General features: G+C 42.4%; 1 protein-coding gene and 1 long non-coding RNA gene across 9 annotated transcripts in view; one reads left to right on the top strand and one right to left on the bottom strand.

Annotated features, from left to right (window-relative positions):
• Positions 1 to 13,542, bottom strand: part of SPDL1 (spindle apparatus coiled-coil protein 1) — a 48,702-nt gene extending 35,160 nt beyond the window's left edge. For 4 of the 7 annotated variants that reach the window (XM_075009529.1, XM_075009527.1, XM_075009528.1 and 1 more), the window contains exon 1: positions 7,754 to 8,055. The gene's annotated coding sequence lies outside the window, so the exon portion shown is untranslated. Of the gene's footprint in view, positions 1 to 7,753; positions 8,056 to 12,543; positions 12,597 to 13,459; positions 13,489 to 13,532 lie in introns of those variants that run through there. The other 3 variants (XM_075009522.1, XM_075009523.1, XM_075009524.1) reach the window with 3 other exon arrangements.
• Positions 13,543 to 13,670: 128 nt separating this feature from the next.
• LOC142021258 (uncharacterized) overlaps positions 13,671 to 18,272 on the top strand; it is a 33,355-nt gene continuing 28,753 nt past the window's right edge. For both annotated transcript variants that reach the window (XR_012647633.1, XR_012647634.1), the window contains exon 1: positions 13,671 to 13,753. This is a non-coding gene — a long non-coding RNA (uncharacterized LOC142021258). The remainder of the gene's footprint in view (positions 13,754 to 18,272) is intronic.

The raw sequence follows: 18,272 nt of genomic DNA on the forward strand, positions 1-18,272 counted from the left end.
ACAAATTTAGTGTCAACATAAAAACAAAGCTCAACATAAAAACCTAGTTTCTGTCTAAAAGGAAATGGAAATTCCTTTTTGCCATTCAAATATAATTAAGGTCTTGGTGCAGTGGATTTTGAAGAATAAAAAACAACGAAGGCAAGATTAAACACTTCCACTTTGCAACAGTGGGACAACCAGCCTTGGGCAAAACAAAATGCAGTGATAAGACTCTCAAGTGCTACTTAAAAACTAGTGAACTATTTAATCAATTAGAGATTAAAAATAGGCTAATCCTCAAGTGGTTGTGCAGCCAACATGAACTGGAAACTAGCAGGCAAGCTTTGAAGTTTATTACTGTTCTGGAGCAGACAAACGTTTAACAAATTCTAGTAAGAAACCAGACACATTTTACCAGACATTTCTGTTAATGCTGCTTCTTCCACTTGGGATGTGAATTCAAACCATTTTCTAGTCTTGCACCAACAAATGCAGAGTCCACAATTACATTGTGGATGTTCATTAAATAATAATGCATTTATTATATGTGTGACTGAACTCCTTAGGGGAGAAGCGTATGTCTCCTGCTCTTTGGTTTTACCCACATTCTGCCATACATTTCATGCTGTGGCAGTCTTGGACGAAGACGCAGCACACATTCCCTTTAAGGACGTTGTTACTAAAGAAAGAAAGCGCCAGTTGAAGACTTCTAAAGAGGACGACAGCATTCAACCCAACGTTTAAGAACCTGAAGAGCCTTCCAAAGTCTGAGAGGGATGAGGCATGAAACATGTTGTCAGAAGTCTTCAAAGAGCAACACGTCAGTTAAGAACTGCAGAAACTAACCCCGCCCAAAAGAGTAAATCAACCGCGTGTTGGTAGCATACGACTCGGATAATGAAAATGAACGCATCTTAGACTGAAAAGTTTTGGATTGTTATCCAACAGAACCCACTATTAGCATGGAAACATCCTCTGGAATGGTTGCTGAAGCATGGAGGTACAGATATTTATCATGCCTAGCACATAAATTCCTTGTAATGCCAGCTACAGCAAGTTCATGTGAATGCATGTTATTTCCAGGTGATATTATAAATGCAACATTATCTCCCATAAATTTAAACAATCTTAACGACTGGTTGAACAAGAAGTAGAACTGACCCTAAAACTTTACTGCCTACACATCCACTGAAAATGTTCCCTTTGCTCTTGTGAAAGACAGCCAATAAAGGCTGCAAATTTGTTTTAATTTGTCAAGTCATACTTAGTGATGGAGATTTGTGGATAACTAAGCCTTTTGAACAAAAAGGTTTAATCTTTTCTGTCTTTATTTTACTGGGCAGATGTAAATTAATAGTGTTTATCCTCATCTACAGCATCCCACAAGAAACAATTAAGTATAACTGGGAAAAATAAAAATACTAGGTTTCTGGGAAAACACAAATAATCTCTTATTCACCCATTTACAATTTGGAAGGAATTTGTCAGTGTTGCTGGATCTAGGAGCAATTTTCTGTGCAGAAAATCCAGAATCTTGGCTACATCTACACTAAGAGAAATCTTTGAAATGGCCATGCAAATCCTATCTGCTGATAGGAATAAGGGGATTTCAAAGTTCCCAGCGTCCCTTCGAAAAGGACCCCTGTCTGGATGGGCCACGTGGGAGCGAAACACAGCAATTTCAAAGAGCCGCGGCTGGCAGCATGCTAATGAGGCACTGAATAAGCATTTCAGTGCCTCATTAGAAATCTTCAAAAGGGCCATTTTGAAGTTTTGTGCTAGTGTAGACATGACCCTTATGTTACAAGTGGTAGACCTCCATGTGTATCTGGAGGGTGTTTGCCACACTCTTCACAAGGTCCTGGAACCAGCAAATACTTCAGGTAGTGAAGACACTGGGGGCATGACAAAAATGAAAGAAGAATTTGAGGGATGGCCTCTGTCATCCCAGTCTCAAGGCTGTTGGAGTGACAAAGCCAGAGATATTGCAAATTGTTGCCAATATGCTGTCCAGAAATACCAGTATGGCCATTGGCAGGCCGCACAGAAGGGGAAGTAGCCCCCAGGATTAGTCCCACCCTTTTGTTGTAGTCAGGGTGTCATTGTCAAGTTATGGACCACCCCCTGGCAGGGGGTGCAGTGGTGGGTGCACCACTTCCTGCCCCCACCAGGCAGAAGTCATGGACCAGATCTAGCCCCTGCTTACCTGTCTCCACCCCAGGAGGCTCATGGCTCCACACCCCCTACCTACTGCAGGCCAGATGCAGGAGAAGGAGCCCTACGCCTCAGGGTCTGGATCCAGGCAAACCACGATGCAGCTCCAGATGCAAGCCAAGTGTTCTCCATCCCCGCCATAAAGCATGGGGCAAGGAGGGGGCGTCAATAGTTACTTGAGGTATTTTCCTAAGCATCTCTGAGTTGTAGTCCTAAGTGAATTTTCATAAAGCATAGGAGGGACCATCACATCTATCTTGAGCAGTTGATACATTTATTTTTACTCTAAAACCAGTGTGTAAAGAAGTCAAACCTTGGGGCAGAAAGCTGTTGTACATTTCCTCTCCACATGGGGTAGGGGGGACTTCATGAACTTATGCTGTACAGTTCTCTAGGCAGCACAAGATGCTCATGCTCAGGGTCTCTGCCCTGAGCCCTCCAGCAGTTGCCTCTTCCCAAGCACCACAACGAATGGTGGCAGTCCCCAAGCCCCACCAACCCCTCGCTAGGAAACCAGCATGACCAGCAGCAATCTATCCCCAGGCTGGGGTGCTGATGATGGACATGGACATGACAGGATGGCCTGCGCCTTGGAACTGTGAGATGATTCCCATGAAGAGCTGATCACAGCATCTTACCTACTGCAGCTGGGTGTGTCCCTGCCTTTATATATTCTGATGAAAGTCACTTAAATCTCACAGGCTTGGCAGCTTGTCACAAATTTTGAGGAGTAAAAGGGACTTTGAAGTGCCCGGGCTACTTCAAAGTACCGGCTGGTGAGCCGCAGCTAGATGCAAGCGGGAACTTCAAAGTTTAACACTTTGAAGTTGCTGCAGTGGAGGATTAGCTTAATGAACTGCTGCATATTCACTGCACAGGTAAAATAGCCCCCCTACTAACTTGAAATTTCCCTCTTTACACATTAGCCCTTTTGGCCACAGCATTGTGACTGAAAAACATTTGCTGGTTGTGATCAGCAGAATGTAAGTTTGCAGTACAGCTTCCTAAAAGAGTGACCCATCCTGTGATTATATCTTATATTCTTTGTTCCTGAATGTGTACTTTTTAATGTAGACATAGTAAATGCATATTGTCGGTTTGCATAAAGCTTACCAAGAGATCCTAACAGGAAAGGAAACAGGTCACTAATACAGCACAGTTTACAAAACATCTCATTTCTGAGTCACCCATATGATTTTTTGCTCCCAGGTCACTGATACCTATATGTTCAATAACACAGGACCAAGAATCCATTCATGATAGAAACACACAAGGAGAAAACTCAGCACCATAAAGGGAGTTGTGGGGAAGAAGAGGAAGAGATGAAAGTTGACTTTTTTCTTTAATTTTTTTTAAAACGGGGCCTACTTAGGAGCAGGACCAACAGAGGTCAAAGTAAGCTGACTAAGGCAGGAGCAGAGGAGTGGCTCCATTGTTAAAAGCCAAATGTACTGCAGAAGGACCCTGGACAACAATGCCTGAAAACTGACCCTCGCCCAAAGAAAGCTCAGGAGCAATAAGGAAACTGATTCTTCATAAAACTTGGCATACGGCTATAAATTCAGATGCTTAGGGAAAAATACCTCTTGTAACCTACCAATTTTAATGTTACTATTTACTGGATCTGCATATTCTATTTAGTTGCAAGTATAATTCTTCTAGGTGAAATTAGAACTACAAACTGTAAGTCTGTTGATAGTTTTAAATGTTCTGATGAGAGCCATTATTCCTGGCCCAAACCCTAATGACTGGGTGACCAATGTAATATTTTTCTTAAACAGCTTTATTTGTCTTTTAATTTAGAAGACGGTTGGTACTAGAAAGGTATGTGACTATACCACCCAGTACCAAAAGCCTTTCTGATGCAGTGTTTTTCCATGGGGATGGAGGATTACAGAACATAGGCTAGCTGCCCTGTAGGAAAGTCTATTTAAACAATCAGTTTTGTCTTCAGCCTATCCTGGAATCCTCCTGACAGAGCCGAAGAGGAAACAATGAACTATGAAAAACTGTTGACCCAAAACAGAGAAAAAAGCAACTCAAATTTGATCTACCTGACTTGAGAACAGCTATTTAGGGTAAGAAGCTGTGAAGTTATAACTAGCTATGCATTTTCTTTTCATTTTAATTTAGTAAGTTACTGTGGTCTATTTTCACTTAAATCTAGTTTACAGCTCCTTTTCAAACAATAAAGGGAGATTGCCTGATGAGCAAAACTTTTGGAGAGATCCCAATTTATTTGGGGTTCAGATCCCTTTCAGGGGTTGGCTTCCTGGGTGGTGTGCCCTTGTACTATATCCTCCCAGAGCTGAACCAGATCACCATCTGCATTGCTCTGAAGGGAGGCGGTAACCCAAACTCTGTGCCTTGACCGGGGGAGACCAGAGGATCTGGTCCAGCAGAAGAGAGTGTGGGAGAACCACAGAGAACAAGGTCAGTATCAGTGGTATGATCAGGGGATGCTAGCAACAGAACTAGGCAGTCAGGTCTTGCGGTCTAACTGTCAAGAATGGGTGCTAGACAAAAGACCTACATCCTGAAAGTATGGTCATAGACACCAAGATAAGGTATATGCCTGGGCTCTGTTCAGACTTTGGAAGCTTTGGCTACATCTACACGTGCCCCAAACTTCGAAATGGCCACGCAAATGGCCATTTCGAAGTTTACTAATGAAGCACTGAAATGCATATTCAGCGCTTCATTAGCATGCGGGTGGCAGCGGCACTTCGAAATTGACGCGGCTCGTCGCCACGCGGCTCGTCCAGATGGGGCTCCTTTTCGAAAGGACCCTGCCTACTTCGAAGTCCCCTTATTCCCATCAGCTCATGGGAATAAGGGGACTTCGAAGTAGGCGGGGTCCTTTCGAAAAGGAGCCCCGTCTGGATGAGCCGCGTCAATTTCGAAGCGCCGCTGCCATCCGCATGCTAATGAAGCGCTGAATATGCATTTCAGCGCTTCATTAGTAAACTTCGGCATGGCCATTTGCGTGGCCATTTCGAAGTTTGGGGCACGTGTAGACACGGCCTTTAAGCGTGGGGGATCTAGCAGTTGCCTCCCTCACAATAATCTGGAGAGCCCCCAAAAAAGACAATGTTCAGCTATATACAAAGACACGTGTTACAGATATTTAGTATGCTTTCCACTATTTCTCAGTCTAATTTTTTTGCTTCTTTACCATTTTGGCATTCTACTCAGATCTAGTTAAATCATACAGCATTTAAATAACCCGGTGCAGGTTCTTATTTCTCTACAACCAAAAATAAAGAAAGATTGTGTTCTCAATGTAGACAAGCAGAAAAGCTTAGAAAATTCTGAGATGAGATCTGATTACTAATTACAGTACAGTACAATACCACTGGATGGTCAAAACTTCAATATAGAAGGAAATACAATACAAATCAGTTCCAGCTATATACATTTCAGCTCTGTAAATACATTTGTTGTTCAATTGAACCCCCCTAGGTTTAAAATATAGCGCTCAACAGCTGATTTTTTGGAAAATACTGTCCAAATTAATGTCTTTTGGGCACTTTATTTTGTAACTGTTCAAATGTGGTTAAGACATTCAATTCTTTATACTGTTGCATGATCCCACTTCAACTATTGAAGTGTCAGCCTTGAACACTAAACTATTTGTGACAAAAGCTCAATCCTAGACCCTCATTCTGAAATCAGTTAAGCAGGAAAATACCACCACTGTCTCTACGGAAGTTATTTAGGTATATATATGGTATCGGGACTAGGTGCTGAGTATATTTTAAATTTAGTTGGTGCTGTAGACAAACAAACATTTATGGTGGGATGGATTGGGAACAGTTGGGGCCGAGTAAATGAGAACAAACCGGATTTCTAAAAGGGCTCACGTACTTAGTCTACTTATTCACTGAGCCTGAGGGTTATTAGTCTTAATTGCTTTTGAAAACATAGGCCAGAAGCACCATAAAAGAAACATATGGCTAAATGGTTAACCAGTTAAAGTACAGTTTAATCATTTGAAAGAGCATCAAAAGTTGACATACCAAGAATTAATTAACAGTTGACAAATGAAAAACCATTTGTTTTCATATCTTGTACCACAAAAATCAGGTATCCTGGTCTTCAGTCTGTTTTATAATAAAACATTAAAACACTAAATTATTGTGTACAGATGCGCAACACCACTACAACAAAAACACACATGCAACCATATCAAAACCTAGCTCCCAAACAAGCCCTCACCATCTTCCTGAAGTACATACCAACTACTGATGGGCCCCCACTGCAAAGACCTGGAAATATAGCATTTGTAAACTCAAATCACAAGGCTCATCTAGTTCAGTATCCTGTATGTAACAGTGGTCATTACCAAATGTTCTACAAGACAGTATGAAAAATTTCAGTTGACTTACATAATAACCTATCCATACCCCAAGTTTCTTCCTAAATCCTTGTCTCTCCTGAGCTTTTCATCCCTTTAAAATCATAGACTCTCAACCTTTCTAAACTACTGAACATTGTTCAGGAGTCTAATTTGTCTTGCAAATCCAAAGGTTCACCTCACTAAAATTACTTGCTTTCAAAAATCAGATATAAAAAAATTTCAAAAAAAGTGTCACAGCACACTATAACTGAAAAATATTCTCTTTACCATATACGTATGGAATAGAATGAAAATATACAGAGCAGAATAAGTTACTATATGAAATTTTAATTTATAATGACTTCACTAGTGCTTTTTATGTACTTGTAACACTAGGCAAATATCTAGATAACCTTACATACTCCATCAAAGAACGCTGCAAATTGCAAGGGTATGGATAACCCTGGTTGGGAATCCCTTCTCTAAGCTATTATTTTTAAATACCCACTATTGGCAAACCTGTCATTCTCCTTTTGCATTCTAGCAAGAATGTTCACTATCTGGTACCAACAATATCTACAAATTTATTTTTAAAAGGTTCCCCTGTATTAGTTTGAAATTACCTGCCTTTCCATTTTACTACATCACCTTCCTCTTGCATTTTGTAAACTTAAGTACCTACACAAGCCACAGAACCCCTTCTGAAATAAATACTACACAAAAAAGTAGTACAAAAATTGAGGTAGAGAAATTGGATTGTGGACAGAATTGAAAACAAGATACAGGACTCATTTTTCCTATATCAGCACAGCATCTTAACATGTGTTTTGTTATTAAGTTTGGCATTTATAATCTGTATCTGGCCATAGACAAGAAGGATTCTAAAAGGTAAGATTTTTAGATATTATCATAGTAGTTAACACTATGGACTCTTCATGGCTCAAAAAAAGGAGGATACTGAGGACTAGCTAGAAACATAGGTAGTCTACAATGAAATTAAGCAGCATTGCTATTAATCGGCACAATATCTGATCAGATTTTATACTCAAGAACAGGATCATTTTTTCCAAGTTACTTGTTCAATGTTAATAAATGAATTATAACTAACAGTTTGTATTATTGATTTATCCCTGGGGTTAAAAAAACAATTTGAAATTATCCCCAAAACACAGTCTTACATTCTAAATTAAAAAAAAGAGAAAAATATTCCTAACTCACCTTTATGAGTCCATTAAACTACTCAGATTTTATCCCTCAATGCACAACTTGAAATTATATGAACAAAGTTTCAGCTCAGAGCTAAAACCGGTCATAATCAGACTTTCTCTGCACTCCTTTCAGGTCTGTTGCTGCCTTTTGAAAAATGCAAATTACACTGAAACCCCATGGAAATGCAAATCCCATTCAAATCCCATCTGAGGCAGCTGTCAGCTAGTACAGGGACAGCAAAACCACATAAGGCTGCCAAGGGACACAGACTCTGCCTAGTCCTGGTCACTAGTAGAAAACAGAAAGCTATATCCCTGGCTCACCTCTACTTGGCACACAATTTGTATATTTCAACCTGACTCCAAGACACTTCCCCCTCCTTAACTCCTTCCCCTCTCAGAATCTGAAAGAACAACCAGCAAACAAAATCTAGTACACTCAAAATAAAGTTATGGGGACTGGGGTGTGGGGGGCAAAAGACAATTCTAAAGTATTTTAGAGGTAACAACTTCATGAGAGCTTCAGTTGCCATAGCATCCACTGCTGGGCAGAGGAAGAACTGTTAGCTTTTACCGCTATTTAGGAGAACAGAACAGAATGGACAGTGACCTGCATGTTTATCATTTAAGCTGCCATTCACAGCTGCAAGAACTTTACCTGACCTGCTACAAAAATGTTACACATTAAAGTCACTGTCTATATTAAACCATATTTAAACACATCAGGTTAACTAAAATACTCACAATCATGTTAAAATACCTTTATAGTTAGTCAATAAATACAAACCCAAGGTTCAGAGTAACAGAAGCAATGAGGATCTTATAAATACTATTTAGCAGCTACATGGCAGTGCACTGAGCAACAGAAGGGAGCAGTGCATCAGTTTTCACAGCCACCACAACTGAACTCATTTTTAAATAAAAGCCCCCACCTCTTTCACTTCCCCCCACACTTCACTGGCTTTTTTAAAGCTCTGTGGCTAAAATTTTCAGCCCAATTCCTTCCCCAGACTCTCAGAAGCTGAGCAAAAATTTTGTGAAGTTACTTATCTGAAGTATCAAAACAAAAAGCAGTCAGGTAGCACTTTAAAGACTAGCAAAATTACTTTGCTAGTCTTTAAAGTGCTAGTTGACTGCTTTTTGTTTTGATAGTATATAGACAAGCATGGCTCCCTCTCTGTTACTGATCTGAAGTAATGCTTCTTTGAAAACAATTCAAGAAAAAACACATTTTTAGCTCTGAATCTGAAAACCTTAATGCAAGACTGATGGGACCCATACACATATTGATTTTTTATTCTTAATAGCAATAATGTGACACAATGTGAAGTCAAACTTCCTTCTGATTGTTGCATACCACCTCTACTTACAATAAGCAATACTCATCAGCTGTTACAGCCAGTTTCTTCAATTTGACAAGAGGCGAAACTCCCTGCAGAAGAGTCAAAGAAGAGCTTTACCTCTCACAACAACTGCTGTTGTCAGCAAACAAACTTCCCAGCCTCTCAAGGCCAGTAAAATTTTCCAAAGTGCTTTATTAACCTGGAAGCCAAAAACTCACAGAAAGTCAGTTGGAGGTTGCTGCTTTAGAACAATGACTCTCAACCTTTCAAAACTACTGTACCCGTTTCAGGAGTTGAATTGTCTTTCATACTTCAAATTTTACCTCCCTAAAAAATGAACTGCTTACCAGATTAGACATAAAACTACAAAAGTGTCACAGCAAACTATTACTGAAAAAGTGCTTAACTTCTCCTTTGTAGTATCAATTAGAAACTAAATCAGTCTAGCATTTTATGATTCAATTGAAATATAAATATTGTACTCACATTTTAGTATATAATAGTATCTAGAACAGAAGTCATTATCATATGAAATTTTAGTTTGTATTGACTTCAATAGTGTCTTTTATGTAGCCTATTGTAAAACTATGCAAATACCTAGATGAGTTGATGTACCCTCAGAAAAATCTCTGTATACCCCTGGTTGAGCACCACTGCACAAGTTACCCCACATTTAAGCTCTCTGAAAGCAAGTGTAGGTAGGTCACATTGAGCAGTCTACCTTACAAAGAGGGTATTCTGCACAGAGCTGATAGCACTGCCTTTTACAGTAAACTTTCATATTTGGCATTCTATTACCCAGAACTCACACAGAACCAGCATTTGAACTTTACATACATTTTAGTTACATATTGTACTTATGGAAAATAGTGAAAATAAATACAAATACAAACTTTACAGTGTACAATGCAAATGTTGGTAAATAAAGTACTCAGAATAAGTTTTTTGTTTCTTAATATCTAATCTTGTTTTTCTTTAGTATTATGCATTGCTAAGTACACCTCTATTATCCAGAATATTTGAATATCCAGCAACCTCCCTGTCCTGGGGCTGCCAGATGTGAAAAAGTTTACTGTACTATATTTGCTGAACACTCTCCACAATGAGAGCCTGTTTTTTTCATTTGCTTGTAACTTTATCAAACTAACTGCTTTGGCTGCATGTGTCTACCCCTGGCTGTTTCTTTTTTTTTTTCTTCTTTTTCCTCTCCCCTCCACCCCACCTCTCAACCTCTAATACTTCAGTAAAAATAATTCAAGCATTTCTGAGAACAATGTTAATTTCTGATTAACAAGGTTAATGGAAACAAATTCTCAGTGTTATGCAATAGGGACTTGAAATTAGAAAAGGGGTGGCACACATGTTGGCAAAAGGTACATTCCTATAGCCATGAAAAATCCAGCCAAATTTTGTCCAGTTGGAAGCCTTTGAAAAAAAAAATTGTAGTTCTCATACACTCAGTGGACATTTGCTGGATTTGAACTGCTACAGTCTCTGAGACTGCATCCTCCATGACCATACACCATCCCCACAAGAGTGTTTACACATGACCGGATACATCAAATCCATTGAACGTACTACATCCATGAAATCACAGAATTGCAAAGCCAGAGCCAAGGAGTGACTCATTATGCTTCCTTCTGCTTAGGGCTGAAAAGAAGACCCGCAAAGTCAAACACCAATCATTCTTGTCAACTCCAGTACTCCACCAGAATGAGAAGTGTAAAGGAAGTCAATGGGGGAGTTTCTACTGTTGACTCCCTGGAGTGGAGATCCCACAGCAACTCGACCTAAGGTACATTGATTCCACCTACGCTATTCATATTGCTGAAAGACGTGTATCTTAGGTCGACTTTGCTCTGCAATGTAGACCTACCCTACGACTGGCTGGATTAAAGAAACTGGAACAAGGAGTTGAAGAATACAAGAATAGATTGGAAGTCTGCAAAGGAAAACTAGAAAATAGTGGGAACAAGGAATGCAGGCAGACAAGAAACATCAGAGCTGGAAACGAGCTGGAAATGGCTGCACAAGAAATATGAAACCAGAAATATGGAGGGGTGAGCATAGGACTTACTAAGGAAGGAGACTGTAGTACAGAAGTCTGAGGACAAAGAAACAGCAGGGGGATAGAGCTAGGACTGGGCAGAATTAGTCAAGCTTACAGGAAATGGACAGAAAAATGTGTCCACTAAAGCATGCTCCCTTCCAGAGTTAGGAACAGAACTCAATATTTCCAAGTGTCTACCACAACTCTACTGCCAGCAAACATCTACTATTGCTGTCAGTTACACTAATAGCTCAAATAGAAGAGTTATTTAGGGCAGATCTAATTATTCTAACCTTGCTTATTAACTTTGTGGACATCAGTACATTAGATCTCTTCACAGACACAAAACTGGTATCTGCATCCTTATTGAAAAAATGATCTGCAGATATCCATATCCATAAGGCAAATGCCTGTATATATCCACAAATTTGCAAAGTATGCATCCACAGCCACAAAAATCAGCTGTAGATATCAACATTCACAGACACCCCTGGATATCTGCAGATTTGCACAGCTGGAAGTCTGATGCCACAAGAGAGACTCTGTTGCTCACCCCACTCCCCCAAGTTTGGTTCCTTTTTTTTTTTTTTTTTTTTTTTTTAAATTCTTGGGAAAAGCCCCACAAAATTTACATTAAACCAACATGAAGGTTGCAAATTCCTCAACTTCATAGGAGGTTGCCTGTTTTTTTTGTTGTGAAGCTGGAAGACAAACAATGAAGGAAGCATGGGAAAATTGGAAGACAAACACTATGGTTCATAACACAGTAACAGAGAGGGAGCCATGCTAGTCTATATACTATCAAAACAAAAAAAGCAGTCAAGTAGCACTTTAAAGACTAACAAAATTATTTATTAGGTGACCTTTCGTGGGACAGACCCACTTCTTCAGACCATAGCCACACCAGAACAGACTCAATATTTAAGGCACAGAGAACCAAAAAAACAGTAATCAAGGTGGACAAATCAGGAAAAAAAAAAAAAAAAAAAAATGATCAAGGTGAGCAAATCAGAGAGTAAAGGGGCAGAATGGGCGGGGGGGTGTCAAGAATTAAATTAAGCCAAGTATGCAAATGAGCCCCTATAGTGACTCAGAAAATTCCCATCCCAGTTCAAACCACGTGTTAATGTGCCGAATTTGAATATAAAAGACAGTTCGGCTGTCTCCCTTTCAAGCGTAGTGTGAAAATTTTTCTTCAGTAACATGCAAACTCTTAAGTCATTAACAGAATGGCCCACTCCATTAAAATGTTGACTAACTGGTGTGTGGATCTGGAGTGTTATGTCTGTTTTGTGCCCATTAACTCTTTGTCTAAGGGAGTTAGAACTCTGTCCAATGTACAAAGCATCTGGGCATTGTTAGCATATGTGGCATATATGACGTTAGTTGAGGAACATGAGAATGTACCCGTGATTCTGTGAATAACCTGGTTAGGTCCAGTGATGGTATCTCCAGAATAGATATGTGGACAAAGCTGGCAGTGGGCCTTGTTGCAAGGAAAAGTTTCAGGACTGGTGTTCCTGCAGTGTAGACTGTAGCTGTTGGCGAGAATCATCATTTTCAGTTCTCTGTGCCTTAAATATTGAGTCTGTTCTGGTATGGCTATGGTCTGAAGAAGTGGGTCTGTCCCATGAAAGCTCACCTATGGTTAAAATAGTTGTTAACCCACAGAACTTGATTTAACCCCTGCCTTTGACCCAAAGGCTTTCTCTGTGCTTCTCAAGCTGAGCAGCAGCACTTTCCAGCGCTGGGAGAGAGTTCTTCATGAGGGGAGATGCTAAAAGCGCCGGGAGCCTATTGACAGGGGCGGTCCCACAGCGCTGCCCCCTGCTGTTCGCAGAAGGGGGACTTTTTTCACACGTCTGAACCAGCAAATCGCAGCACAGAAAGGGCCAATGCAGACTTAAGTTCCTCCAAGATGCTACGCAGATCCTTAAACCCAGCTGGGCACAGCGGGTCCCTAGTCGGACATTGCTCATTTCCCGGGTGCCCAGCTTGGGAACGCAGAAGCTGGTGGAACTAACTCCTTGCACGGATGCAGTAAACACGGCCGCGCACCAAGCAATGGCGAGAACTCCCTGGGGACCCCCACCCAGCGCAGACCCTGAGTAAGGAGCACTTGGGGGCACACACGTTGGGTGATAGTAGGTACACCCGGGGGCGAACGGCGGGCCGGCCCCGCCCGGGGAATACGCCCCTCCAGCGAGCCCAACACCGACCCCCGCCCACCGGAGGAACGGCCCAGACCGGGGTAGCGCAACCGAACCGAACCGAACCGGCCCGGCGAGCGATCGCCCTCCCCAAGGGCCTGTCCCAGCTATACCTGGCCGGCGCCCCGACCAAGGCGTTCCAGCTCCGCTCGCCTCGTTCAAATTCGGCTCCACTCCCAGACTTACCCTCCAAACCTCGCGATCACTAACGCCAGCTCTCACCGCGCACCAATGCGCATGCGTCTACAGAACCCCCGTTCCCCGTGGATGCTGCGGCGTTGACTCTCAATGCGCACGCCCGAGACGCTGTCCCACTGCGCATGGGCGAAGTACTGATTTGACGCGAGCGGCAAGGGGCTTGGCTGCAGCCTGGGGTGCGGCGCGAGTTCCCGAGAGCGGCCCGTCCGGTGCGTGCTGCAGCGCATGCGTCAATAAGCTTTACTAGGCTCGTAGGGGGGGCGGGTTCAAACAGGCACGTGCGGGTGATTAAATTAAGGGTCTGCCTGCAAACGCTCACGTGTAGCCCCAGGATGCTCGCGGACTCCGGGCAAACAGCCAGCCAGGCCCTTGGTGCTAGAGCTACGTGCAGCAGATTCCGGTTTTCCACTCCGTTCTGCCGAGGAAGTGGGTGTTACGCGCGAAAGCTCATGTCCTCGTAAACGTGAGAGTCTCTGAGGAGCCGCAGGGCTGCTGGCGAAGCTGCAGAATGACGGGGCAACTCCGCTGAGGCTCCCGAAGGGGGTGGGGCAGGCGTGGGTGAAAAGAAAGGGTTAAAACAACCCATTACGAGGGTTACCGTGGTGGAGAAGAGCTGCCGTGGGAGCTTTAGGACTTCCGTGCCTCCAGCACCAAAGCATCTGAGCACATCCCAAGGGCTAAATTGTTTCTTCTCACTGCCCCTCAGTGAGAGAGAGCAGAGCCCTTCTCTCCATTGTACACCTGGGGCATGGAGGCACACAGATTAAGGCCAGAATGTCAAAGGTATTTAGGCACTTAATCTGATTTTCCAAAGTGAGTAAGGGGATGAAACTCATGAGGTGTCCAACTGCAAATTTGGGTGCCTACATGTTTTAGAAATTCTGTCATTAAGGGACTGGCCTAAGATCAGGCAGGAGTCTGGGGGAGGAGGAAGTAGAACCCAGGACTCCCCAGACTATTTCTCCAGTGCGTGCTGTGAAAAAGGAGAGGTGATGGGAGCCAAAACCAAGGTAGCCAGTTCTGAGCCTCCAGCAGGAGGTTGGGATGGATGCCATGGTTGACACCATGAAAAGTAGCACAGAGGCCAGGAAGGATGCAGAATGAGAGTCAGATGAGAGGAGATCACTTAATTCCCAAGGGTGGCAGGTTGAAATAGACACTCTCCTTTTTACTCTTAAGTCATGAGTCGATTCCCATAGTGCTGTAGTATTTTCAGAAAATGCTAAATGAGTTAGGAGACCAAGGCCATGCCTACGCTGCTGATGATTCAGGTTACAGGGATGTGGCAAATTATAATTCCTTCTCCCCCCCAGGGATGCTGCAGGTCTGAAGTTCCAAGTTCATAGTAAAGTAGTCCTGTGTGAAGAGAACAATGTGAATTTGGAACTCTAGTTCATGCTTGCAGCATCCATTCCGCAGGGGAGAGGAGAGTTACAGCACACCGCTGCTGTCTACAACCCACAACCAAGCCCCAATCTTGCCCCTTCCTTCTGAGAACCTGCCCCAAGCCCCCTCCCTCCCTTCAAGACAGCCCTCTAGCTGCCCACATGAGCCTCCCAGAACAGGGAAGATGGGTGGCTTGTCACCCCATCCTCAAAGTATGAGGAGGGCTGGCATCTCCAGTCCTGCAGCTATGGCAGGGTACACTGCCCCAATGTCTAGCGCCTCAGTACAGTTGATGCCAAGGTGCAGCCCAGGAACTGCGCTGAAGCAGAGGACATTCTAGGAGCAAAGTCTGGGTGGGGCCAGACAGGCAGTTTGGTGAGGCAATGCCTACCTCTGACTCTTATACCTGGCGCCTGTGGCAAGTCTCATTAAAAGTCATCACGAAGTAGGACAACTGCTTAAGTAACTATAGACAAATGGCCACATCACAGTTCCTCTGGTGATCTCATGGCAGCCCTGCCAGCAATTTCCATTTTTCTATCCTTAATTAAACTCCAATCAGAGGTTTTCCAGTCAGCCACAACAACCCTATTTAGGGCTTGATTTATGAAGTTCCAACTCCAAATCTTCTCTGCAGTGGCATAGAGACTAAACTTCCCTGATCTGTTCAAAGTCTCTCCTGTTTTAGCAGACTACTCCCTACCCTACTCCGTGAGAATCTGTACCCCTGCCCTCACAGTGTTTCCAGTAGAGGCCTCTCAGTAGCTGCAGTCTCACTACACCACCTTAGGCTGTCCCCTGAGTAGAGCTGCCGTCTGCTCTTTATAGGAAATTGCTTGAGTCCCCTCAAGGAAATCTCCTAGGGTAATCAGAGTTGACTTCATGTCGCTCAGGCTCTCCAACTCAAGGGCAAATCATCCTATTACAGTCTTTTTTTGCAAGTGACACTTCTGTTTGTAAATTTCTCTGGCACTTTTGAAAATATCAGAAACAGCTATTTTGGCAGTGACCAGCAGTTGTTGACATTCTAAAGATGGAAAGGAGAAGAAAAATTTCTCTGTTTACCATATTCACAACTGGGATTGGTTGCAGTAAAAACATAGCTGTGTATCGGAGAGAGTGAAAGACGAGACTGATAAATCATAGCACTGGTGACTGGAGAACAGCAGCCATTCAACAGAAAACTTGTTGCATTGCCCCCCCCCCCAAAAAAAAAACAAAAAAAAACCAAAACCCCACTATAATGACTGGAAATATGTCATAAAAATTTCTTGTTTAAAGAAATATGCATATTGATGTAAAATTTCTCACAATGTTGTAAATGCCAGATTGTAAATGGATTCTAGGACAGCCATCTGATCAACTAGACAAAAAATAAATTCAGAAGATTTAAGATGCAAAACCACAAAATATTTGAAAAGCACTGTTAGCATATGGCTAGAAATGCTAGGGAAAATGGAAATAAAGGTAAAGAGCCAGAAGGCAGTGTTAAATTTTATGCTACTAAATTAAAGGTTTTAGTAGAAATTGGATTAAGATGTTAAATTTAGACTGGTCTAAAGAGACAGGATGGACAGATGAATTAAAACAGGAACTAGGAACTAAAAATCCTTTGTTGTAATCCTGTTTTGCTATGTTCACTGAGTAATCAACTGCTCTTAATTCCCGTACCTCCACTTAGAATCATAGGACTGGAATGGATCTCAAAAGGTCATCTACTCCTGACCTCTGCACTCATGGCAGGACTGGTTTTGTTGTTTTTATTTTAATGTAAACCATCCCTGAACAGGTGTTTCTCTAACCTGTTATTTAAAATCTCCAACAAATGGAGATTACACAATCTGTCTAGACTGGTGGTGTCCAACAGGAATTTAAAGATGGCCACATTTGTGGTGGTCATGGCTTTCTATATTTTCCACAGCCCCCCTCCCACTCTAACTGAATGTCCTTCCCCAGAGCCAGGCATTCCCAGCTCCCCACAAATACATACCCCTCCAGAGCCAGGCACCCCAGCTGTCCCCTGCGACTAAATGCCCTCCCCCAGAACCAGGCACCCCCAACCCCTCCATTCTAAATGCCAGCATCTCACCAGAGCCATTGGAGCAGCCTTCAGGGCTGCCACTGCTGTAGTCATGCCCTTCTCCCACCAAGCAGTGAGGTGCGTGCGCGGAGCAAGCAGATGGCATTCACCACGTGCAGCTCTCAGGAGGAGCAGTATTCACCACAACACCATGTCCTATTCACCATATGTGGTGAATAGCGACCATATTGGATGCTGCAAGTCTAGGCAACTTCTTGTAAAACAAGGGTGGTACTTTCTTTACTTATTTATCAGGTGAATTATAAAGATTAGTCAATATTAGTACATTTCGGAAAATTTTGTAAAGGCCAAGTATTATTATATCGAGGAAGATGAAGAGAAGCTAGCAAGAGCGGTGCAGGTGTTAAATGAGGAAGGGAAGCAGTATGGATTGATTATGAACATCAATAAAATGAAGACAATAGCATTTGGAGATAACAAAATAGGAAGGGAGATCAGCATAGATGGTATTGAACTAGAGAATGTACAGAAGTTCATGTATCTGGGGAGCAATATGACATATGATCTAGATTGTAAGAAGGAAATAGCGACTAGAATAGTAAAAGCAAGAGCGAGTTTGAAGGTGATGGAAAGATCTGGAAAAGCAAAGCAATTAGTTTAGGAATGAAGCTGAGTGTCTTCAAAATGTGTGTGTTCAGCAGCATGTTTTACAGATGTGACACATGGGTGATAATGAAAGATTCGAAGAGAACAATATTGGCGTTTGAGAGGAGTTGTTACAGAAAGATCCTGAGAATAGGATGGATGCAGAAGGTCACCAGTGAAAAATTGTATAGGAAGATACAGCCAAAAGAGAACCTACTGCAGAGGTTTATACAGTGGAAGTTACAGCTATTCGGGCATATCTGCAGAATGAACAACGAGTGAAAAGTCAAGACCCTGGTATTAGGCAAAATGAACAATTCAGATAGGAGAGGCAGACCCCACAGAGAATGGGTAGATGATATAGTAGATTGGTGCGGAGCTAGTCTACAGAAACTAAGCCACTCTGCACTGGACAGGGAAAGATGGAAGGAAATAGTGAGGGGGGCACTGGACACCAACGGGCTCTGAGCCCCTGGTTGTTGATGATGATGATGAAGTATTATTATACCAAGCCCATTAAAACAACTCTACATTAAATATGTTTTAACAAAACACATTTAATACACTGTTACGCTAAGGCAACTGAGGCAAAATGTCTATGTATTTTGCAAAATGTCATTCTAAAATTCTGTAAAGCCTTTCTTCCACCTTTGATA

This window comes from Carettochelys insculpta, chromosome 15 (assembly GCF_033958435.1).
Source record: "Carettochelys insculpta isolate YL-2023 chromosome 15, ASM3395843v1, whole genome shotgun sequence".
Taxonomy (NCBI): Eukaryota; Metazoa; Chordata; order Testudines; family Carettochelyidae; genus Carettochelys; species Carettochelys insculpta.